We start from the raw sequence: 24222 nt of genomic DNA on the forward strand, positions 1-24222 counted from the left end.
GCAATCAGACCCCACTAGGACAGCACTATGAGCATATCAGCAATGGTGGTTTAGTGGTAGAATTCTCACGTCCCACGCAGGGGACCTGGGTCCAATTCCCGGCCAACGCACTTCCTGTTTTGTGTTGCTTCTCATCCAGCTCTGGGTAACAGCCTTGCAGCAATCACACCCCACTAGGACAGACAATTGAGCATATCAGCATTGGTGGTTCAGTGGTAGTATTCTCGCCTGCCACGTGCGAGACATGGGTCCGATTCCCAGCCAATGCATTTTATCTTTTGTGTTGCTACTCTTCCAGCTCTGGGTAACAGCCTTGCAGCAAATTACAACCCACTAGGACAGCAAGATGAGCATATCAGCATTGGTGGTTCAGTGGTAGAATTCTCGCCTCCCACGTTGGAGAGCCGGGTTCGATTCCCGGCCAATGCAATTCCTGTTTTGTGTTGCTAGTCTTCCAGCTCTGGGTAACAGCCTTGCAGCAATCACACCCCACTAGGACAGATGTATGAGCATATCAGCATTGGTGGTTCAGTGGTGCAATTCTCGCCTGCCACGCTGGAGACCCGGGTCCAATTCCCAGCCAATGTAATTCCTGTTTTGTGTTGCTACTCTTCCAGCTCTGGGTAACGGCCTTGCAGCAGTCACACCCCACTAGGGCAGCACTGTAAGCATATCAGTTTAAATGGTTCACTGGTAGGATTCTTGCCTGCCACGCGGGAGACCCAGGTCAGATTCCTGGCCAATGCAATTCCTGTTTTGTGTTGCTACTCTTCCAGCTCTGGGTAACAGCCTTGCAGCAATCACAACCCACTAGGACACATGTTTGAGCATATGAGCATTGGTGGTTCAGTGGTAGTATTCTCGCCTGCCACGTAGGAGACAAGGGTCTGATTCTCAGCCAATGCAATTTCTCTTTTGTGTTGCTACTCTTCCAGCTCTGGGTAACAGCCTTGCAGCAATCACACCCAACTAGGAGAGCAGCATGCGCATATCAGCATTGGTGGTTCACTGGTAGAACTCTTGCCTGCCACGCGGGAGACCCGAGTACGATTCCTGGCCAATGCAAATCCTGTTTTGTGTTGCTAATCTTCCAGCTCTGGGTAACAGCCTTGCAGCAATCACACCCCACTAGGACAGATAAATGAGCATATCAGCATTGGTGGTTCAGTGGTAGAATTCTCGCCTGCCACGCGGGAGACCCGGGTCCGATTCCCGGCCAATGCAAATCCTGTTTTGTGTTGCTACTCTTCCAGCTCTGGGTAACAGCCTTGCAGCAATCACACCCAACTAGGAGAGCAGTATGAGCATATCAGCATTGGTGGTTCACTGGTAGAATTCTTGCCTGCCACGCGGGAGACCCGAGTACGATTCCTGGCCAATGCAAATCCTGTTTTGTGTTGCTAATCTTCCAGCTCTGGGTAACAGCCTTGCAGCAATCACACCCCACTAGGACAGATGTATGAGCATATCAGCATTGGTGGTTCAGTGGTAGAATTCTTGCCTGCCACGCGGGAGACCCGGGTCCGATTCCCAGCCAATGCAAATCCTGTTTTGTGTTGCTACTCTTCCAGCTCTGGGTAACAGCCTTGCAGCAATCACACATCACTAGGACAGCCATTAGAACATATCAGCATTGGTGGTTCAGTGGTAGAATTCTCGCCTGCCATCTGTGAGACCTGGGTCCGATTCCCGGCAAATGCAATTCCTGTTTTGTGTTGCTACTCTTTCAGCTCTGGATAACAGCCTTGCGGCAATCACACCCCACTAGGACAGATGAATGAGCATATCAGCATTGGTGCTTCAGTGGTAGAATTCTCTTCTGCCACGCGGGAGACCCGGGTCCGATTACCGGCCAATGCAATTCCTGTTTTGTGTTGCTAATCTTCCAGCTCGCCTGCCACGCGGGAGACCCAGGTCCGATTCCCTGCCAATGCAAATCCTGTTTTGTGTTGCTACTCTTCCAGCTCTGGGTAACAGCCTTGCAGCAATCACACATCACTAGGACAGCCATTAGAACATATCAGCATTGGTGGTTCAGTGGTAGAATTCTCACCTCCCATCTGGGAGACCTGGGTCCGATTCCCGGCCAATGCAATTCCTGTTTTGTGTTGCTACTCTTTCAGCTCTGGGTAACAGCCTTGCAGCAATCACACCCCACTAGGACAGATGAATGAGCGTATCAGCATTGGTGGTTCAGTGGTAGAATTCTCGCCTACCACGCGGGAGACCCGGGTCCGATTCCCGGCCAATGCAAATCCTGTTTTGTGTTGCTACTCTTCCAGCTCTGGGTAACAGCCTTGCAGCAATCACACCCAACTAGGACAGATGAATGAGCATATCAGCATTGGTGGTTCAGTGGTAGAATTCTCGCCTGCCATGCGGGAGACCTGGGTCCGATTCCCGGCCAATGCAATTCCTGTTTTGTGTTGCTAATCTTCCAGCTCTGGGTAACAGCCTTGCAGCAATCACACCCCACTAGGACAGATGTATGAGCATATCAGCATTGGTGTTTCAGTGGTAGAATTCTCGCCTGCCACGAGGGAGACCCGGGTCCGATTCCCGGCCAATGCAAATCCTGTTATGTGTTGCTACTCTTCCAGCTCTGGGTAACAGCCTTGCAGCAATCACACATCACTAGGACAGCCATTAGAACATATCAGCATTGGTGGTTCAGTGGTAGAATTCTCGCCTCCCATCTGGGAGACCTGGGTCCGATTCCCGGCCAATGCAATTCCTGTTTTGTGTTGCTACTCTTTCAGCTCTGGGTAACAGCCTTGCAGCAATAACACCCCACTAGGACAGATGAATGAGCATATCAGCATTGGTGCTTCAGTGGTAGAATTCTCGCCTGCCACGCGGGAGACCCGGGTCCGATTCCCGGCCAATGCAAATACTGTTTTGTGTTGCTAATCTTCCAGCTCTGGGTAACAGCCTTGCAGCAATCACACCCCACTAGGACCGATGAATGAGCATATCAGCATTGGTGGTTCAGTGGTAGAATTCTCGCCTGCCACGCGGGAGACCCGGGTCCGATTCCCGGCCAATGCAAATCCTATTTTGTGTTGCTACTCATCCAGCTCTGGGTAACAGCCTTGCAGCAATCACACCCCACTAGGACAGCAGTATGAGCATATCAGCATTGGTGGTTCAGTGGTAGAATTCTCGCCTCCCACGCGGTAGAGCCGGGTCCGATTCCCGGCCAATGCAATTCCTGTTTTGTGTTGCTAATCTTCCAGCTCTGGGTAACAGCCTTGCAGCAATCACACCCCACTAGGACAGATGTATGAGCATATCAGCATTGGTGGTTCAGTGGTAGAATTCTCACCTCCCATCTGTGAGACCTGGGTCCGATTCCCGGCCAATGCAATTCCTGTTTTGTGTTGCTACTCATCCAGCTCTGGGTAACAGCCTTGCAACAATCACACCCCACTAGGAGAGCAGTATGAGCATATCAGCATTGGTGGTTCACTGGTAGAATTCTTGCCTGCCACGCGGGAGACCCGAGTACGATTCCTGGCCAATGCAAATCCTGTTTTGTGTTGCTAATCTTCCAGCTCTGGGTAACAGCCTTGCAGCAATCACACCCCACTAGGACCGATGAATGAACATATCAGCATTGGTGGTTCAGTGGTAGAATTCTCGCCTGCCACGTGGGAGACCCGGGTCCGATTCCCGGCCAATGCAAGTCCCATTTTGTGTTGCTACTCATCCAGCTCTGGGTAACAGCCTTGCAGCAATCACACCCCACTAGGACAGCAGTATGAGCATATCAGCATTGGTGGTTCAGTGGTAGAATTCTTGCCTGCCACGCGGGAGACCCGAGTACGATTCCTGGCCAATGCAAATCCTGTTTTGTGTTGCTAATCTTCCAGCTCTGGGTAACAGCCTTGCAGCAATCACACCCCACTAGGACGGATGAATGAGCATATCAGCATTGGTGGTTCAGTGGTAGAATTCTCGCCTGCCACGCGGGAGACCTGGGTCCGATTCCCGGCCATTGCAATTCCTGTTTTGTGTTGCTAATCTTCCAGCTCTGGGTAACAGCCTTGCAGCAATCACACCCCACTAGGACAGATGTATGAGCATATCAGCATTGGTGGTTCTGTGGTAGAATTCCCGCCTCCCACGCGGGAGAGCCGGGTTCGATTCCCGGCCAATGCACTTCCTGTTTTGTGTTGCTAATCTTCCAGCTCTGGGTAACAGCCTTGCAGCAATCACACCCCACTAGGACAGATGAATGAGAATATCAGCATTGGTGGTTCAGTGGTAGAATTCCCGCCTCCCACGCGGGAGAGCCGGGTTCGATTCCCGGCCAATGCACTTCCTGTTTTGTGTTGCTAATCTTCCAGCTCTGGGTAACAGCTTTGCAGCAATCAGACCCCACTAGGACAGCACTATGAGCATATCAGCAATGGTGGTTTAGTGGTAGAATTCTCACGTCCCACGCAGGGGACCTGGGTCCAATTCCCGGCCAATGCACTTCCTGTTTTGTGTTGCTTCTCATCCAGCTCTGGGTAACAGCCTTGCAGCAATCACACCCCACTAGGACAGACAATTGAGCATATCAGCATTGGTGGTTCAGTGGTAGTATTCTCGCCTGCCACGTGCGAGACATGGGTCCGATTCCCAGCCAATGCATTTTATCTTTTGTGTTGCTACTCTTCCAGCTCTGGGTAACAGCCTTGCAGCAAATTACAACCCACTAGGACAGCAAGATGAGCATATCAGCATTGGTGGTTCAGTGGTAGAATTCTCGCCTCCCACGTTGGAGAGCTGGGTTCGATTCCCGGCCAATGCAATTCCTGTTTTGTGTTGCTTGTCTTCCAGCTCTGGGTAACAGCCTTGCAGCAATCACACCCCACTAGGACAGATGTATGAGCATATCAGCATTGGTGGTTCAGTGGTGCAATTCTCGCCTGCCACGCTGGAGACCCGGGTCCAATTCCCAGCCAATGTAATTCCTGTTTTGTGTTGCTACTCTTCCAGCTCTGGGTAACGGCCTTGCAGCAGTCACACCCCACTAGGGCAGCACTGTAAGCATATCAGTTTAAATGGTTCACTGGTAGGATTCTTGCCTGCCACGCGGGAGACCCAGGTCAGATTCCTGGCCAATGCAATTCCTGTTTTGTGTTGCTACTCTTCCAGCTCTGGGTAACAGCCTTGCAGCAATCACAACCCACTAGGACACATGTTTGAGCATATGAGCATTGGTGGTTCAGTGGTAGTATTCTCGCCTGCCATGTAGGAGACAAGGGTCTGATTCTCAGCCAATGCAATTTCTCTTTTGTGTTGCTACTCTTCCAGCTCTGGGTAACAGCCTTGCAGCAATCACACCCAACTAGGAGAGCAGCATGCGCATATCAGCATTGGTGGTTCACTGGTAGAACTCTTGCCTGCCACGCGAGAGACCCGAGTACGATTCCTGGCCAATGCAAATCCTGTTTTGTGTTGCTAATCTTCCAGCTCTGGGTAACAGCCTTGCAGCAATCACACCCCACTAGGACAGATAAATGAGCATATCAGCATTGGTGGTTCAGTGGTAGAATTCTCGCCTGCCACGCGGGAGACCCGGGTCCGATTCCCGGCCAATGCAAATCCTGTTTTGTGTTGCTACTCTTCCAGCTCTGGGTAACAGCCTTGCAGCAATCACACCCAACTAGGAGAGCAGTATGAGCATATCAGCATTGGTGGTTCACTGGTAGAATTCTTGCCTGCCACGCGGGAGACCCGAGTACGATTCCTGGCCAATGCAAATCCTGTTTTGTGTTGCTAATCTTCCAGCTCTGGGTAACAGCCTTGCAGCAATCACACCCCACTAGGACAGATGTATGAGCATATCAGCATTGGTGGTTCAGTGGTAGAATTCTTGCCTGCCACGCGGGAGACCCGGGTCCGATTCCCGGCCAATGCAAATCCTGTTTTGTGTTGCTACTCTTCCAGCTCTGGGTAACAGCCTTGCAGCAATCACACATCACTAGGACAGCCATTAGAACATATCAGCATTGGTGGTTCAGTGGTAGAATTCTCGCCTGCCATCTGTGAGACCTGGGTCCGATTCCCGGCCAATGCAATTCCTGTTTTGTGTTGCTACTCTTCCAGCTCTGGGTAACAGCCTTGCAGCAATCACACATCACTAGGACAGCCATTAGAACATATCAGCATTGGTGGTTCAGTGGTAGAATTCTCACCTCCCATCTGGGAGACCTGGGTCCGATTCCCGGCCAATGCAATTCCTGTTTTGTGTTGCTACTCTTTCAGCTCTGGGTAACAGCCTTGCAGCAATCACACCCCACTAGGACAGATGAATGAGCGTATCAGCATTGGTGGTTCAGGGGTAGAATTCTCGCCTACCACGCGGGAGACCCGGGTCCGATTCCCGGCCAATGCAAATCCTGTTTTGTGTTGCTACTCTTCCAGCTCTGGGTAACAGCCTTGCAGCAATCACACCCAACTAGGACAGATGAATGAGCATATCAGCATTGGTGGTTCAGTGGTAGAATTCTCGCCTGCCATGCGGGAGACCTGGGTCCGATTCCCGGCCATTGCAATTCCTGTTTTGTGTTGCTAATCTTCCAGCTCTGGGTAACAGCCTTGCAGCAATCACACCCCACTAGGACAGATGTATGAGCATATCAGCATTGGTGTTTCAGTGGTAGAATTCTCGCCTGCCATGCGGGAGACCCGGGTCCGATTCCCGGCCAATGCAAATCCTGTTATGTGTTGCTACTCTTCCAGCTCTGGGTAACAGCCTTGCAGCAATCACACATCACTAGGACAGCCATTAGAACATATCAGCATTGGTGGATCAGTGGTAGAATTCTCGCCTCCCATCTGGGAGACCTGGGTCCGATTCCCGGCCAATGCAATTCCTGTTTTGTGTTGCTACTCTTTCAGCTCTGGGTAACAGCCTTGCAGCAATCACACCCCACTAGGACAGATGAATGAGCATATCAGCATTGGTGCTTCAGTGGTAGAATTCTCGCCTGCCACGCGGGAGACCCGGGTCCGATTCCCGGCCAATGCAAATCCTGTTTTGTGTTGCTAATCTTCCAGCTCTGGGTAACAGCCTTGCAGCAATCACACCCCACTAGGACCGATGAATGAGCATATCAGCATTGGTGGTTCAGTGGTAGAATTCTCGCCTGCCACGCGGGAGACCCGGGTCCGATTCCCGGCCAATGCAAATCCTATTTTGTGTTGCTACTCATCCAGCTCTGGGTAACAGCCTTGCAGCAATCACACCCCACTAGGACAGCAGTATGAGCATATCAGCATTGGTGGTTCAGTGGTAGAATTCTCGCCTCCCACGCGGTAGAGCCGGGTCCGATTCCCGGCCAATGCAATTCCTGTTTTGTGTTGCTAATCTTCCAGCTCTGGGTAACAGCCTTGCAGCAATCACACCCCACTAGGACAGATGTATGAGCATATCAGCATTGGTGGTTCAGTGGTAGAATTCTCACCTCCCATCTGGGAGACCTGGGTCCGATTCCCGGCCAATGCAATTCCTGTTTTGTGTTGCTACTCATCCAGCTCTGGGTAACAGCCTTGCAACAATCACACCCCACTAGGACAGCAGTATGAGCATATCAGCAATGGTGGTTTAGTGGTAGAATTCTCACGTCCCACGCAGGGGACCTGGGTCCGATTCCCGGCCAACGCAGTTCCTGTTTTGTGTTGCTTCTCTTCCAGCTCTGGGTAACAGCCTTGCAGCAATCACACCCCACTAGGACAGACAATTGAGCATATCAGCATTGGTGGTTCAGTGGTAGTATTCTCGCCTGCCACGTGGGAGACATGGGTCCGATTGCCAGCCAATGCAATTTCTCTTTTGTGTTGCTACTCTTCCAGCTCTGGGTAACAGCCTTGCAGCAATCACAACCCACTAGGACAGCATGATGAGCATATCAGCATTGGTGGTTCAGTGGTAGAATTCTCGCCTCCCACGTGGGAGAGCCGGCTTCGATTCCCGGCCAATGCAAATCCTGTTGTGTGTTGCTAGTCTTCCAGCTCGGGGTAACAGCCTTGCAGCAATCACACCCCACTAGGACAGCACTATGAGCATATCAGCAATGGTGGTTTAGTGGTAGAATTCTCACGTCCCACGCAGGGGACCTGGGTTCGATTCCCGGCCAACGCAGTTCCTGTTTTGTGTTGCTTCTCTTCCAGCTCTGGGTAACAGCCTTGCAGCAATCACAACCCACTAGGACAGATGAATGAGCATATCAGCATTGGTGGTTCAGTGGTAGTATTCTCGCCTGCCATGTGCGAGACATGGGTCTGATTCCCAGCCAATGCAATTTCTCTTTTGTGTTGCTACTCTTCCAGCTCTGGGTAACAGCCTTGCAGCAATCACAACCCACTAGGACAGCATGATGAGCATATCAGCATTGGTGGTTTAGTGGTAGAATTCTCACGTCCCACGCAGGGGACCTGGGTCCGATTCCCGGCCAACGCAGTTCCTGTTTTGTGTTGCTACTCTTCCAGCTCTGGGTAACAGCCTTGCAGCAATCACAACCCACTAGGACAGCATGATGAGCATATCAGCATTGGTGGTTCAGTGGTAGAATTCTCGCCTCCCACGTTGGAGAGCCGGGTTCGATTCCCGGCCAATGCAAATCCTGTTTTGTGTTGCTAGTCTTCCAGCTCTGGGTAACAGCCTTGCAGCAATCACACCCCACTAGGACAGATGTATGAGCATATCAGCATTGGTGGTTCAGTGGTGGAATTCTCGCCTGCCACGCAGGAGACCCGGGTCCAATTCCCAGCCAATGCAATTCCTGTTTTGTGTTGCTACTCTTCCAGCTCTGGGTAACGGTCTTGCAGCAGTCACACCCCACTAGGGCAGCACTGTAAGCATATCAGCTTAAATGGTTCAGTGGTAGGATTCTTGCCTGCCATGCGGGAGACCCAGGTCAGATTCCTGACCAATGCAATTCCTGTTTTGTGTTGCTACTCTTCCAGCTCTGGGTAACAGCCTTGCAGCAATCACACCCCACTAGGACAGATGATCGAGCATATCAGCATTGGTGGTTCAGTGGTAGAATTCTCGCTTGCCATGTGGGAGACCCGGGTCCGATTCCCAGCCAATGCAAATCCTGTTTTGTGTTGCTACTCAACCAGCTCTGATAACAGCCTTGCAGCAATCACACCCCACTAGGACAGCACTATGAGCATATCAGTAATGGTGGTTTAGTGGTAGAATTCTCGCATCCCACGCAGGGCACCTGGGTCCGATTCCTGGCCAACGCAGTTCCTGTTTTGTGCTGCTTCTCTTCCAGCTCTGGGTAACAGCCTTGCAGCAATCACACCCCACTAGGACACATGTTTGAGCATATGAGCATTGGTAGTTCAGTGGTAGTATTCTCGCCTGCCACGCGGGAGACCCGAGTACGATTCCTGGCCAATGCAAATTCTGTTTTGTGTTGCTAATCTTCCAGCTCTGGGTAACAGCCTTGCAGCAATCACACCCCACTAGGACAGATGTATGAGCATATCAGCATACATCAATTCCATACATCATAAGTGGATCAATTCCACCACTGAACCACCATTGCTGACCCATGTTGTTTTTTGCCTTTGTGTTATGTGAGTGCTAAAAGGCCATCAACCAGAGTTGTTACAGGAGCCACACAAAACGGTGGTCTTTTTGGGACCCCACTAGGACAATAGTAACAGCATATCAGCATTGGTGGTTCAGTGGTAGAATTCTCGCCTCCCATGCGGGAGACCTGAGTCCGATTCCCGGCCAATGCAATTCCTGTTTTTTGTTGCTACTTTTCCAGCTCTGGGTAACAGCCTTGCAGCAATCACACCCAACTAGGACAGCAGTATTAGCATATCAGCACTGGTGGTTCACTGGTAGAATTCTTTCCTTCTATGAGGGAGACCTGGGTTCCATTCCTGTCTAATGCAATTACTGTTTTGTGTGGCTCCTGTAACAACTCTGGTTGACGGCCTTTTAGCACTCACATAACACAAAGGCAAAAAACAACATGGGTCAGCATTGGTGGTTCAGTGGTGGAATTCTCTCCTGCCACGCTGGAGACCTGGGTCCAATTCCCGGCCAATGCAATTCCTGTTTTGTGTTGCTACTCTTCCAGCTCTGGGTAACGGCCTTGCAGCAGTCACACCCCACTAGGGCAGTACTATAAGCATATCAGCATAAATGGTTCACTGGTAGAATTCTTGCCTGCCACGCGGGAGACCCGGGTCCGATTCCTGGCCAATGCAATTCCTGTTTTGTGTTGCTACTCTTCCAGCTCTGGGTAACAGCCTTGCAGCAATCACACCCCACTAGGACAGTAGTAAGAGCATATCCGCATTGGTGGTTCAGTGGTAGAATTCTCGCCTGCCACGCGGGAGACCCGAGTACGATTCCTGGCCAATGCAAATCCTGTTTTGTGTTGCTAATCTTACAGCTCTGGGTAACAGCCTTGCAGCAATCACACGCCACTAGGACAGATGAGTGAGCATATCAGCATTGGTGGTTCAGTGGTAGAATTCTCGCCTGCCATGTGGGAGACCCGGGTCCGATTCCTGGCCAATGCCAATCCTGTTTTGTGTAGCTAATCTTCCAGCTCTGGGTAACAGCCTTGCAGCAATCACACCCCAGTAGGACAGATGAATGAGCATATCAGCATTGGTGGTTCAGTGGTAAAATTCTCGCCTGCCATGCGGGAGACCTGGGTCCGATTCCCGGCCAATGCAAATCCTGTTTTGTGTTGCTAGTCTTCCAGCTCTGGGTAACAGCCTTGCAGCAATCACACCCCACTAGGACAGCAGTATGAGCATATCAGCAATGGTGGTTTAGTGGTAGAATTCTCGCATCCCACGCAGGGGACCTGGGTCCGATTCCTGGCCAACGCAGTTCCTGTTTTGTGCTGCTTCTCTTCCAGCTCTGGGTAACAGCCTTGCAGCAATCACACCCCACTAGGACACATGTTTGAGCATATGAGCATTGGTGGTTCAGTGGTAGTATTCTCGCCTGCCACGTGGGAGACAAGGGTCCGATTCTCAACCAATGCAATTTCTCTTTTGTGTTGCTACTCTTCCAGCTCTGGGTAACAGCCTTGCAGCAATCACACCCAACTAGGAGAGCAGCATGCGCATATCAGCATTGGTGGTTCACTGGTAGAACTCTTGCCTGCCACGCGGGAGACCTGAGTACGATTCCTGGCCAATTCAAATCCTGTTTTGTGTTGCTAATCTTCCAGCTCTGGGTAACAGCCTTGCAGCAATCACACCCCACTAGGACAGATGTATGAGCATATCAGCATACATCAATTCCATACATCATAAGTTTATCAATTCCACCACTGAACCACCATTGCTGACCCATGTTGTTTTTTGCCTTTGTGTTATGTGAGTGCTAAAAGGCCGTCAACCAGAGTTGTTACAGGAGCCACACAAAAAGGTGGTCTTTTTGGGACCCCACTAGGACAGTAGTAACAGCAAATCAGCATTGGTGGTTCAGTGGTAGAATTCTCGCCTCCCATGCGGGAGACCCGAGTCCGATTCCCGGCCAATGCAATTCCTGTTTTTTGTTGCTACTTTTCCAGCTCTGGGTAACAGCCTTGCAGCAATCACACCCAACTAGGACAGCAGTACTAGCATATCAGCACTGGTGGTTCACTGGTAGAATTCTTTCCTTCTAAGAGGGAGACCTGGGTTCCATTCCTGTCTAATGCAATTGCTGTTTTGTGTGGCTCCTGTAACAACTCTGGTTGACGGCCTTTTAGCACTCACATAACACAAAGGCAAAAAACAACATGGGTCAGCATTGGTGGTTCAGTGGTGGAATTCTCTCCTGCCACGCTGGAGACCTGGGTCCAATTCCCGGCCAATGCAATTCCTGTTTTGTGTTGCTACTCTTCCAGCTCTGGGTAACGGCCTTGCAGCAGTCACACCCCACTAGGGCAGTACTATAAGCATATCAGCATAAATGGTTCACTGGTAGACTTCTTGCCTGCCACGCGGGAGACCCGGGTCCGATTCCTGGCCAATGCAATTCCTGTTTTGTGTTGCTACTCTTCCAGCTCTGGGTAACAGCCTTGCAGCAATCACACCCCACTAGGACAGTAGTAAGAGCATATCCGCATTGGTGGTTCAGTGGTAGAATTCTCGCCTGCCACGCGGGAGACCCAAGTACGATTTCTGGCCAATGCAAATTCTGTTTTGTGTTGCTAATCTTCCAGCTCTGGGTAACAGCCTTGCAGCAATCACACCCAACTAGGACAGATGAATGAGCATATCAGCATTGGTGGTTTAGTGGTAGAATTCTCGTCGAAGTAAAGCCAAAACATTTAATGAAGTAAAAAGAGATGATGGGGTAGTTGTAGAAACAAATGATGGGATATTGGAAGAAATTAAAAATTACTATGACAAGTTATTTAGTGCAGAAGGTGTGATAGAGGAGGACAAAGCAGAATTACTAAAACAAATAAAAACAACAGCAGGAGAGATAGAAAAAAAGGAATGTGATGAACAAATAAACGAGGAAGAAATAAAAAGAGCAATTAACGAGTTAAATAAAAATAAAAGTCCAGGAATAGATGGGTTGGGGAATGAGTTTTATATAGTTTTTAAAGATATTTTAACTGGAATTTTAAAAGAGGTATATGAGGAGATTTTTAAGGAAGGAGAATTAAATGTAAGAATGGGAATGGGATTAATGAAATTGATATATAAAAGGAAAGGAGGAAAAAATGATTTAAAGAATTACAGACCAATAACAATGCTAAATACAGATTTAAAAATTTTATCTAAAGTTTTAGCCAACAGACTCAAAGAAATAATGCCAAGTATAATAAAAACAAACCAGGTATATGGAGTAAAGAGAAGAGACATAGCGGACACAACAATTAGCATTAAAGACACAATAAGATACATGAACGAAAAGAAAAAAAGAGGCATTTTAATTAGCTTGGATTTTGAAAAGGCATAGAGTTGAGCACAGTTTTTTATTTGATATTTTACAGTTTTGGATTTGGGGAGAATTTTTAAAAATGGATTGGTATTTTATACAAAGGGGCAACAACAAGAATTAAATGTAATGGTTTTTTAACAAATAATGTAAACATCACACGATCGATCAGACAAGGGTGTCCGCTATCAGCTCTTTTATATTCATTAGTGGCAGAACCCTTGGGATTAATGATAAAACAAGATGAGGAGATAAAGGGAATAGGACTTGATGGACAAGAAACAAAAATATTCCAATACGCAGATGATACAACTCTTTTAATGAAAGATATCGAAAGTGTAAAGAAAGCAATGCAAATAGTGCAAAAATACTGTCGAGGATCAGGAGCAAAAATAAATGAAAGTAAAACGGAATACATGAGATTAGCAGAGGTAGGGGATTTAGCAGAGCTGTTCACTTTTAAAGAAACTAAAGAAATCAAGATTTTAGGAGTTTTAATGGGGAAGGATGAAAAGAAAGCAGATGATACAATGTGGGAGGAAGTGCTTGGAGGGATTGAGAAAAGATTAAAATTCTGGAAAAACAGGACATTAACATTAAAAGGGAAGGTTTTAGTGTTAAATGTTTTAATGGTGTCAAAATGGTGGTATATTTTATATGTGTCTGCAATGCCGATGTGGGCAGAAAAAAGGCTGAAAAAATGTTTTTTAGATTTTTTATGCCACTTTAATAGGGGAAGTGGATAAGGGAGGACTGGGGTTGATGGATGTAGAACAAAGAAAAAATAGTTTGAGGGTCAAAATAATAAAAAAGTACTTTGACAAAGAAACTGCAGCAACGTGGAAAGGAACTGTGGGATATTTTTTAAATAAATGTGGTAATTTTAATTTGGGGGACAGTATTTTATGGATGAAAACAAAAAACTGGATGGCGGAGAGGGTGCCGGATTTTTATAAAGAATTGTTAAGAGCTTGGGGAAAATTTTTAAACAATATGCATTTTAAACCTCTAGGGAGAGAGAACATTTTAAATCAAGGGAGGGAGATTTTTTTAAAGAAATGGTGGGTGGCAGGAATAGTTAAAGTAAGGGACATTTTATATGAGTTTAAAGAAGGTTTTTTACCAGTACAATACAATATTGATGCCATGGAAGAAGCAAAGGAAGAATATAGCAGACAAGAAATAAAGAATAAGTACCAAATAATTAAAACTGCAATCCCTCAAGAATGGATTAAAAAAAATTGAAAATAAAGAAGATGACGTTGATGGAATGGAAGTGTATGTGAGAATAGGGGAGAAATTGAATGATTTTAAGGAATGTACTGTGAAAAGTTTTTATTGTGTTTTTAGGGATGCAGTTTTTAAGAAACCTTTGGCAAATGAATACTGGATGCAAAAATACAAGATAACAAATGAGAACAACATATGGGAAAACATGAGAGGTATTTTTATACAAACAAAACTGGCAAACTTAGAATATTTTATTAGACACAGAGTGATTTTTACTGATGCCATTTTAAATAAAATTGGGATGGAACAAGATGCAACACACTGTAAACCCAAATTGATTGAATTGTAAAAACTCAATTTTCTAAAGTAGTTCTACTAACTTAAAAAGTTTAAGTTTGTGTAACTTTTTTATAGGTTTTGAGTGAATTGAACTTATTATTTTTGATTAACTGAAACAACTTGCTCATTAAGTAAGTTCCACTTAGGAGTATAATTTAACTTTACTTGTTAATGTCCATGTCATTTGTATTTATATAGCACTATTAAACACAACAAAAGATTGACAATGTGCTGCAAAATAAAAATCACAAAGATATATATATATATATATATATATATATATATATATATATATATAAAATAAGACTTTTTTGTAGTTTCAACACGCTATCTGCGTATGAAATCAGTACCATTTGTGTGTGTGTGTGTGGTTAAGCAATTGTTTTGTCATTTTTTAATTAAATTATATACATATAAACAGGCTAAAATAAACAGAACAGCTGGTTTAATGTAAGCCCAAAATAGAATATTCTATTAGATATAATTTATCTATTATTATTACAGGCAGTAAAATATGCCTAATAATATAAGATGTTTCTGTGACATTTTATTGACTTACGTGTTTCACGTGCTCCAAGTTCAGCGTGAGACTTTTGTGACATTGTGGGAACGTGCAATGCTTCACTTTTGGCGCCACAAAATAATGCAGTGAGTGAGGAGGATTTCAGCTTCAAGCTTTCGGCAGTTATCAGGACCTCTGGTGTCACGGTAAGTGTTACATGCATTATAAACATGGTCTTATTTTGTAAAAAGTTAGACAAAACTTTAAATAGCATTCACCTGTTACGTATATTCATATTCAAAAGTAATGGATGTCTCTCGACTCGTGAGGAATAACCGATGAAATGGGCCTGATACAAACACCCATCGAAGCATATGTTACACATTACATTAGCTAACTTCTATATAATTTTTGAACGATTCGTAGTCTATATTTCCGCTTGCACGACATTAGGCGCTTAGATTGTAACTGACACGCAATTTAAAAATAAGCATCTAGTGTTGCCAGATGTAACTTGACTGATTCCAGCCTCAAAACCCGCCGAAATTCAACCGCCCAGAAATCTGGAGGCTATCATATGCTGTTCCGAGTTGAGGACCGGGAGGTGTTATCTGGGGCTGAGGGGAACGTCGTTGCAAAGACGGCCAAAGTTTCTTTACCCACCTATGTCATTTTTACCCGCACAGTATTTAAAACCGTCTAAGTAATTGTGCGGGGAAACCGCTCAATCTGGCAACACTGAATCCGTCAGGCTTTAGCTGTGTCTTATTTTAGAGGCTGCGCCCTCCGAAGGATGTAGACTTCAAAGGTGAGTGCCTCTTTAGTAAGACATGTCATAGTCTATTTTTAAACGTGTTTAGATATCAAAGTCAAATAAACCCAATTCATACATTTAATCCAGAGTTTTCCTTTTAAAAACGTCCTGCCGTTATCAGCGAGCAATGAATCGTGGGATGTTCGAGGCCGCGAAGGATCCACCGGTTGTATACTTCGTTACCTGGGAAGTGAAGGACGCATTTTTGAGGCTACGTTTGAATTTTTTTAAAAATGAAACAGCCTTCGGCGCGCCACGATCACGCATCGCACTTCGAATGCATCATTCGGCGGATGCAGCCTCTGAAATGAGACACAGCTTTTGTCTGCTGTGTTAAAGGTTCAGGACACCTGAACCTTGTCGGGAGAGCAGCACGAGAATTAGAGAATGGCAGACGCTGTCTTTTATCAGGAGTTCACTCACATTCAGACACATCGCCGTGCTGCTGTGTTTGCCTAAATCCTCCAGATTACCAGCAGGGTTAACGGTTAAAATAGACAGGTCAGGAGACCTGCTGCACTGAGTCTGCTGGATACGGGGATTGAGGGAGAATCCTCATTTATAGGGTTTACCTGAACACACTTATCTTTATAATGATATAAATTGTGGTTATGTGTATATGAAATAACGAATAACAAATGTAGCAGGGCATTAAATCACTGTTCATTTCTTTGCATTTTAACTTTGTGAACTATAAACTCAAGCGTCTCCTCACGGTTTGTCTCATTTTGTGAGCTAACTGACAACAACAGTTGTTCGCTTACGTTCTCCCCTGCTGGCCACGCCCATTTATCATGCATCTTTTGAAAAAAATATGAAGTAGACTTTAACCGAAAGTGGGGGCTGTCATGGCCCTTTAAAAACGATATAACTTGGAAAACATACTTTCCACAATGTGTTGGTGTGCCATTGATACAAACTGGGGACTTGAAGAGCAAGTGTCATTGTAGAAATGTGTCTAAACAGTTTAATATATTTTAAGTCTAGTATGGAAAAATAATATATAACTGTTGCACTTTAGTTTTGACTGATGACATCTGTTTAGAGATAAAACAGTGATGTAGTCCACAACAATCACATTCCGGCTTAACATTTAACAGCCACAACTGTCTATTATATAGTAGTCCCCTTTTTGTTTGGGGTTACATCAACATAAATAACTTTTCAATTTAATTTAATGATTTAAAAACTCCTAAAGGCTTTACATATTTCATAACTGGATAAATATACACTATCTAACATTAATCTCGTTTTTTTTTTTTAGGTTGTTGGCTTAAGATGGAATCTGAGGTAATGGGGTAACACTTTTTTCTGTTATTGCTTTCTTGATAACATATACCACATTCAGGGGCTAGTTTCTTTGAGGGAGTAGTAGATTAACCAGGTTCACATAATGAATATGGCTGTGTTCCCTGTCTGTCATTGTTTTAAGATTTAGGTGTATGCAGAGTTCCAACGGAAAACCAGAACCTGCCCAACACATTCTACTCTGAGCTTGACCAACACCTTCCTAGCCTAATGACCCTGTTCAGATAGAAGGCAGCCAGAACAGGGAAGATATCAGATACTTTAAATGAAATCCTAAGAATCCATGATGAACAGGTAAAAATATTGTTGAGCATTTTATAGGCTAAAACTTTATTAAAAGATTAAAAGTTTGAAAAATTTGATGATTCAAATGAACTTTGAACACTACACCACTAAAACATTTTGAACACTTTTTTTGTATTTGTCTGGTTTTGTATATCTGATTATATTGTTTAACATTTACAGTTCAATTATATACAGTTTTCTTTTTATCGTTATAGGAGTTCCATGATGTGCACATCAAGTGTGTCACTGTTGTTCATGCTCTGTGTATCTACGTGAGGAAATCACTGGGTTTTTAAGGACCTGCATGGTGAGTATTTAAAAAAACATTACATTACCACACCAAACAGTTCTTATACGTACATGCATATATACATTCATTCATTTTCTTTTTGGCTTAGTCCCTTTATTAATCTGGGGTCACCTCAACGGAATGAACCGCCAACTAATACAGCATATGTTTTACACAGCGGATACCCTTCCAGCTGCAACCCATCACTGGAAAACATCCATACACACTCATACACTATAGACAATTTAGCCTACCCAATTCACCTGTATCGCATGTCCTTGGACTGTGGGGAAACTGGAGCACCCGGAGGAAACCCACACGAATGCGGGGAGAACATGCAAACTCCACACAAAAACACCAACTGACCCAGGAGAGGCTCGAACCAGCGACCATCTTGCTGTGAGGCCACAGCGCTGCCTACTGCGCCAGCGCGTCGCCATACATACATGCATACAGTACATTACTCTTATTCTGTCTTTCCAACTAAATAGTTTGTGCGATTAATTTTCTTTGACCTCACTGTAAAATTATTTTAGTACTAAATTGCTTTAAGCAAAACTTAGCGTTTTCTTTTTTTTAATTTAGCATAGTATCAATTTATTGCAACTTTTGTTTACTGTTTGCTAGGCTGACTTGACCAATCTTCTGTTTTTGCTTTAACATCTATTTTATCTTACAGGACACTGATGAGCTGATTTTCTGATGAGCCAGAGCTTACAGATGTTGCAGTGGCCCTCCTCGCAGTCGTCAAAGAAAATGACACAAGTTCAGTTCTCTTTCAACCTGTGAAAAACTTGTCATCGAGAGTGAGATTGTGAGCAGCCTCTCCAGATTCTTCCTGGTATTGTTTGGACTGATCTATGCACTTACACCTCAACTATCACAAAGGACTGGCCAACACTTTTGAATTCATTCAAAAGATTTTACTTTGTCTTGACAAGGGTAAACTGTCACCCAAGTTACAGAGTCTCAAAAATGGTTTGATGCGAATGTAGGCTTGGCAATTCCTCGAGTTTTATGTAATTTGTTTTTGTGAAAATACTGTTTAAAAGGTTTCTGCATTTTTTTCTCACAATGTGCATTTATTAATGTTATTTGTCATTAATACAGCTCTTGTTTTTAAGAGTTGTTAAGTACACCTGGGTAGTACTTTGTAGGGATGGGGAGATTAACAGATATGTATCGATACGCTGTCATGCGCGTTCACGATGCGAGTGCATCGGTAGAGCAGCAGAGGATGAATTAAATTTTGGAAGCAAATCGAGATGTATCGGTTTTTGCAAGATGCATCGGTTTTTCCAAGATACAGCTTATATTTTTAATATAGAATGTATTTTTTATTTATTTACAAGTGTTGTCAACCTGTTTTTGGCGCATAATTTAATCGACCTACATAAAGTATGCCTTAGCAACGGATTTGCGGATGTGTACACTTACACTACAACTCAGTGTATTAGGTGTGCGGATGAAGCTAGTGGAGCGCCCTCAAAAAGCGCGAGAAGCAAAACAAACATTTTATTCCCCACTGAGTTTTAAATCTAAAGTATGGCAACATTATGGATTTAAGGATGGACGACATGACAGGACAGATGCAATTTGCAAAATGTGCTGCGCATCTGTAAAATAAGTGGGCAGTACGCCTAATCTGAAATCTCACTTGAAGCGGCACCACGGTGTTGTTGTGAAAGCATCTTCCAGTGTTCCTGCATCCCCGGCTTCCGCACTGCTTCAACTGTAGCTACCAGCTCCAAAAGTGGTGAGAAAAGAATTGCAAGTTTTTTTCCATGCGCAACAGTTTTGTGCGCTCTACGCCAATAACGGATGTTATTGCATTGTTCATCTGCAAAGATATTCAGCCTAGTGTCACGGAGAACGAAGGTTTTAAACACCTCCTCCTGTTAATTTTTATTTAATAATAATAATATTAATAATAATAATGATAAAAATAATGGGTGGCACAGTGGGTAGTTTGACCACCTCACAGCAAGAAGATTGCTGGTTTGTTATATTTTTATTAGCCTGTTGTTTACAGTGAAAGTGATGTTTCAAAGCAGCATAACACTGCTAGTTCACGACCTTAAGTTTTGAATATTCAGTGGCACAATATATCTTTGTAAAACTTGTTTTCATAGTTGAAAGGTTAAATCACAATTCTTGTTGTGTAATGCTAAACCTTTATGTTGAAAGAGTGCAAATATATATAATTTAATATATATTGCACTTATTCATTCTTTTTATCTTGAAAATACTTAAATAATATGTGCTATATGTTCTAAAATTGCTCTCTACTGTAAACTGACACTCTGGCTCTGAGAGAAAAGCCAGTGCGTAAAAAAAGTCTTGGTTTTGCTTGGTTAATAAATAATCAAACTCATTCAATGGCACAGCATCCTCTTACACATCATCTCATAAACTTGAACTAATTAGCTAGTGCTGAATTATCGCATTGTATCGTGATATGGGTGTGAATCGTATCGTGTTGCATCGCAATATGTCACAAATGTATCGCTAATATATCGGATCGTATTCTTTGTATCGACATGGGTATTGGATCGGCATTATAGCTTAGATGCCCAACCCTAATACTTTGTAACCATATAGGTAATTTAGTTTTAAATGGTTCAAAATAGTTCATGTTTTTGTAAAAGTTCATGCAGGTTCGTGAATTTTTAATGTCAGAGGTTTGGTCTTAAATCTGCTTTTCAGGTTTTATCCTTTTAAATTAGCACTGCAGTGTCAAATTTAGTTTTGATTATTGTTTTTTAAATGTTATTCTACTTGTATAATACAAGTTACTGGTACTTAAAACAAAAAGACAAAGACAATAATAAATATTGAGTTGATTCAACTTAAAATGGTTCTTTGTGTACTTATTTTTTTCATGTAATGTCAATATTAATGCCATGAGAATAGGTTAGCAAAATTTTAAGTTACTGTAACTTAAAATATTTAGGTTGGTTTCATAACAAGTTTTAATTTAACTGTAATGAAAAGGTCTAAGTAGCATGTAATCAAAATATTTGTTTTGAAAACTTATTTTTTTTAAGTTCATGAACTTAAAAATTTTGAGGCAACGAGTTACATCGTTACTGTAAACCCATATTTGGGTTTACAGTGTAGTAGATAACAGTGCTGTGCTAAATTTTAGAGTTTAGCTTGAGTGTGTGAATAGTAATTTATTTATTTTGTACTGCTGCAATTATAATCGAGTGCCTAATTTTACAATTTTAAATAGATTTTATTGAAAATTTCATTTTTAAAACTAACACTACTTTCATTATACGTATTGCTGCATTTGTAGGTAGTGTAATATTAATTGTATGATTTTAATGTGATATTAGTGTAAGGTTATGTTGTTGCTTTATAAATTTTTGTTTTGTGTCACAAAAGTATGTTGTGTTTTTCTGTTTTAGGTGAACATCAAATTCAAGGTGCTGCAGTTAAATGAAGCCAGAGATGCATACACCCGCAGTAGTCAAAAAATGATGACCAGGTCTTATAAGGTTGCCGATGGGACATACAGCATGTCCCTGACTGTATGGGGTGGGGAAGTACTTAATGTTGCAAAATGGTACACCCTCACTAATGTGTCAGTGCGGAAATTTGGCGGCTGTAAGTTTCTGTCGACTACAGCACAAAGTAGTATTGCAGTTTGTGCTGACAATTCAATGGAGATCAGACATAAAGATAAAGATAAGACAGAACTTTGAGACGAAGGAGGGCATCATTGTAACAGCTGATGTAAAGATGGAATATTTCTGCTCAATACGACATGCCTTATTAAAGGTAAATCTGGAAACATCGGTGACCAGGTGTCACCAGTGTGATGCCTGCTGTCACACATCGAGAATTGTTGCCGCTTTAAGAGGCAATATTACAATTGAGGAAAAATGTGGCATAATGAATAATTTTGTGATCGATGATTTTCTAATGAGAAAATTGTTAAATATTCCTAACAAGAGCACCCCTGACCCAGATGCACTTGTTGCAGTGCTGCTTGGAGATGGGTCAGCATCTGTAAAAGTCAAATTTCACGGTCAGAGGGTCATTGATGTTGTATTTGTCAAAAAAGCACAAACGCATTAGCTGACAAAGAAGAAAATGTAACGGGGTCGAGTCAAGACATGAGCGAGTGTTCAGAACTGTTCCTTGAAGAACTGTTCTCAGAGGATCAGTCAGAGGAACTAACTCATTTGAATACAGATGTTAGTCCCAGGTGAAAAAAAAGTGCACTAAAATACACTTATTTAAGTATACTTAGTACACTTTTCAGTAATGTACTATAAGTGCTCTATTTTCGTACACTAATTTTGTACTTAATGTACTAAAAGATATTATTAAGTATATGTAAAGAAAAACTTAATACCATCTAAGTGTACTCAATTGTGCTATTTTTAGACACCCAGAAATTGAATTAAAATGTGCTTTTAACATACTATATCTGTATTTAAAAATATATATTTATAGTTACAACTAGAAATACACTTGAACCCTAATTTTAAACATTTAAATATATTTATGACTAATTTAAAGTATAATATTAATATATTAAAAGAATATACAAATTGTAAAAAAGTGTGCTAAATACTGTATTAAAAGTGCTATATTTTCCCAAACTAATTTTGTATTTAATGTATTAAGAATTAGTATTAAGTACATTTTAAGATAAACTTCAGTGCATCTAAGTGTACTCAACTGTGCTATTATGAGACAAAATGAAGCTGATCTAAAATGTGCTTTTAACATACTAAACAATTATTTAAAGAATATATTTTGAAGGGATCCCAGGTGAAAAAATATATAATTAAATGCAACTAAAATACACTTAAATACCCGCAAATACATTTTTAGTACATTGTTTTTTTTGTGTTCAATAAAAGTCTGATGGTTTTACACTATAAATATACTAATTAAAAGTATGTCTATACTTTAGTAGGAATTTAGTACACTTCACAAAAGTATACCAAATACCAGTAATACTTAAATAAATTTTTAGTGTACTACAATAAAGTACACTACAGAAGAAACATCCAAAACAGTTGTATTAGTATAACCTGAGGAGTGACACAAACAACAGAGATAGGATCCACGTGCAGGTTTAATCAGTGGTCAGGCAAGCAATGGTCAATTCAGGTGCAAACAGAAATACAAGGGAAGTCCAGAATCGTAGTCAAAGGATCAGGCGAGTGGTCAGAAGGCAGGCGGCAGATTAAGACACACGGGCTAACAAGGCTAGGGTCAAAACACAGGAAACCAAGACTAGGAAACACGTTGTAGTGTTACTTTACCATTTACAAGATTCAGCAATGTGAATGAGTGAGTGTGTTGCTTAAATAGTGTGGGCAATCAGTCTCTGACAATCCTCAGGTGGTGCGAGTGTAATCATTCTAGATGAGGAAGCATGTGTGAGTGTGAGTAGAGTGCATGTATGAAAATGTAGTCCAGAATTGTAGTCCATGGTTATTGTGAATGAAGTTATCGTGACAATTAGTGTGTTTTTCAAAAGTGTGCTTTAAACATTAGTTGATTTTTAGTACACTGTTTACATACTAATCCTAAGTTTAAAATAAGTTAATATATAAAAAATCTATTAGTAATGTAGTGTAGTAGAAGTACATTTTCCCAAAAGTTGTACTTAAGTGCACTTAATATGAATGCAATATTATCACTAACACTTAAATTGATTTTGAGTGTGGTAATTTTAAGTTTTTAAGTAATTTTAAGTAGAAGTACATTTTCCCAAAATGTCTTTACATTTCATATATGTGCTGTAATGTTGCATCTTATTTATATTTTTGTGTTCTCAGTTTTTGCTAAGTTTTTGTTCCCTTCCATAAGGTATTTTTTGGACTTGTGGTTTATTGCACAAAAAGATTAAAGTGTTTTGATGAAGCACAGATGCTGTTTTCTTTGTACACACATTATCCTATGCAGGTAAAAAAAAAAGTCCTTCTACTAAAATACATTACTAATGGATTTTTAATAAAGTCAGTTTAATATAAACTTAAAATTACCACACTCAAAATCTATTTAAGTGTTGGTGATAATATTGCATTCACATTAAGTGTACTTAAGTAAAGTTTTTGGGAAAATGTACTTCTACTACAATCCATTACTAATAGATTTTTTATAAAGTCAATTTAATATAAACTGAAAATTACCACACTCAAAATCTATTTAAGTGTTAGTGATAATAGTGCATTCACATTAAGTGTACTTAAGTACAACTTTTGGGAAAATGTACTTCTACTACAATACATTACTAATAGATTTTTTTATATATTAACTTATTTTAAACTTAGGATTAGTTTGTAAACACTGTACTAAAATCAACTAATGTTTAAAGCATTTAAAGCACACTTTTAAAAAACACACTAATAAAAGTCTTTTAGATGTTTTTTCTGTAGTGTACTTTATTGTAGTACACTAAAAAATTATTTAAGTATTACTGATATTTGGTATAATTTTGTCAAGTGTACTAAAGTCCTACTTAAGTATAAACATACTTTTAATTATTATATTTATAGTGTAAA

General features: G+C 42.5%; 17 non-coding genes and 1 pseudogene across 17 annotated transcripts; all 18 read left to right on the top strand.

The window, feature by feature from the left end:
- The first annotated feature begins 358 nt into the window (after positions 1–358).
- Positions 359–429, top strand: trnag-ccc (transfer RNA glycine (anticodon CCC)). The gene has a single exon. It is a non-coding gene; the product is annotated as a tRNA-Gly (tRNA).
- A 724-nt stretch (positions 430–1153) lies between these two features.
- Positions 1154–1224, top strand: trnag-gcc (transfer RNA glycine (anticodon GCC)). The gene has a single exon. It is a non-coding gene; the product is annotated as a tRNA-Gly (tRNA).
- A 958-nt stretch (positions 1225–2182) lies between these two features.
- Positions 2183–2253, top strand: trnag-acc (transfer RNA glycine (anticodon ACC)). The gene has a single exon. It is a non-coding gene; the product is annotated as a tRNA-Gly (tRNA).
- An 88-nt stretch (positions 2254–2341) lies between these two features.
- On the top strand, positions 2342–2412 carry trnag-gcc (transfer RNA glycine (anticodon GCC)). Its single transcript has one exon. It is a non-coding gene; the product is annotated as a tRNA-Gly (tRNA).
- Positions 2413–2977: 565 nt separating this feature from the next.
- Positions 2978–3048, top strand: trnag-gcc (transfer RNA glycine (anticodon GCC)). The gene has a single exon. It is a non-coding gene; the product is annotated as a tRNA-Gly (tRNA).
- Positions 3049–3136: 88 nt separating this feature from the next.
- trnag-ccc (transfer RNA glycine (anticodon CCC)) lies at positions 3137–3207 on the top strand. The gene has a single exon. It is a non-coding gene; the product is annotated as a tRNA-Gly (tRNA).
- An 883-nt stretch (positions 3208–4090) lies between these two features.
- trnag-ccc (transfer RNA glycine (anticodon CCC)) lies at positions 4091–4161 on the top strand. The gene has a single exon. It is a non-coding gene; the product is annotated as a tRNA-Gly (tRNA).
- Positions 4162–4249: 88 nt separating this feature from the next.
- On the top strand, positions 4250–4320 carry trnag-ccc (transfer RNA glycine (anticodon CCC)). The gene has a single exon. It is a non-coding gene; the product is annotated as a tRNA-Gly (tRNA).
- A 407-nt stretch (positions 4321–4727) lies between these two features.
- trnag-ccc (transfer RNA glycine (anticodon CCC)) lies at positions 4728–4798 on the top strand. Its single transcript has one exon. It is a non-coding gene; the product is annotated as a tRNA-Gly (tRNA).
- A 724-nt stretch (positions 4799–5522) lies between these two features.
- Positions 5523–5593, top strand: trnag-gcc (transfer RNA glycine (anticodon GCC)). The gene has a single exon. It is a non-coding gene; the product is annotated as a tRNA-Gly (tRNA).
- A 724-nt stretch (positions 5594–6317) lies between these two features.
- Positions 6318–6388, top strand: trnag-acc (transfer RNA glycine (anticodon ACC)). The gene has a single exon. It is a non-coding gene; the product is annotated as a tRNA-Gly (tRNA).
- Positions 6389–7112: 724 nt separating this feature from the next.
- trnag-gcc (transfer RNA glycine (anticodon GCC)) lies at positions 7113–7183 on the top strand. The gene has a single exon. It is a non-coding gene; the product is annotated as a tRNA-Gly (tRNA).
- Positions 7184–7271: 88 nt separating this feature from the next.
- Positions 7272–7342, top strand: trnag-ccc (transfer RNA glycine (anticodon CCC)). The gene has a single exon. It is a non-coding gene; the product is annotated as a tRNA-Gly (tRNA).
- A 565-nt stretch (positions 7343–7907) lies between these two features.
- Positions 7908–7978, top strand: trnag-ccc (transfer RNA glycine (anticodon CCC)). The gene has a single exon. It is a non-coding gene; the product is annotated as a tRNA-Gly (tRNA).
- Positions 7979–8543: 565 nt separating this feature from the next.
- trnag-ccc (transfer RNA glycine (anticodon CCC)) lies at positions 8544–8614 on the top strand. The gene has a single exon. It is a non-coding gene; the product is annotated as a tRNA-Gly (tRNA).
- A 1068-nt stretch (positions 8615–9682) lies between these two features.
- On the top strand, positions 9683–9753 carry trnag-ccc (transfer RNA glycine (anticodon CCC)). Its single transcript has one exon. It is a non-coding gene; the product is annotated as a tRNA-Gly (tRNA).
- A 1705-nt stretch (positions 9754–11458) lies between these two features.
- Positions 11459–11529, top strand: trnag-ccc (transfer RNA glycine (anticodon CCC)). The gene has a single exon. It is a non-coding gene; the product is annotated as a tRNA-Gly (tRNA).
- An 8811-nt stretch (positions 11530–20340) lies between these two features.
- Positions 20341–21909, top strand: LOC147844856 (uncharacterized; annotated as a pseudogene).
- The last annotated feature ends 2313 nt before the right edge of the window (positions 21910–24222 follow it).

This window comes from Danio rerio, chromosome 4 (assembly GCF_052040795.2).
Source record: "Danio rerio strain M-AB ecotype USA chromosome 4, GRCz13ab, whole genome shotgun sequence".
In the NCBI taxonomy this organism is placed as follows: domain Eukaryota; kingdom Metazoa; phylum Chordata; class Actinopteri; order Cypriniformes; family Danionidae; genus Danio; species Danio rerio.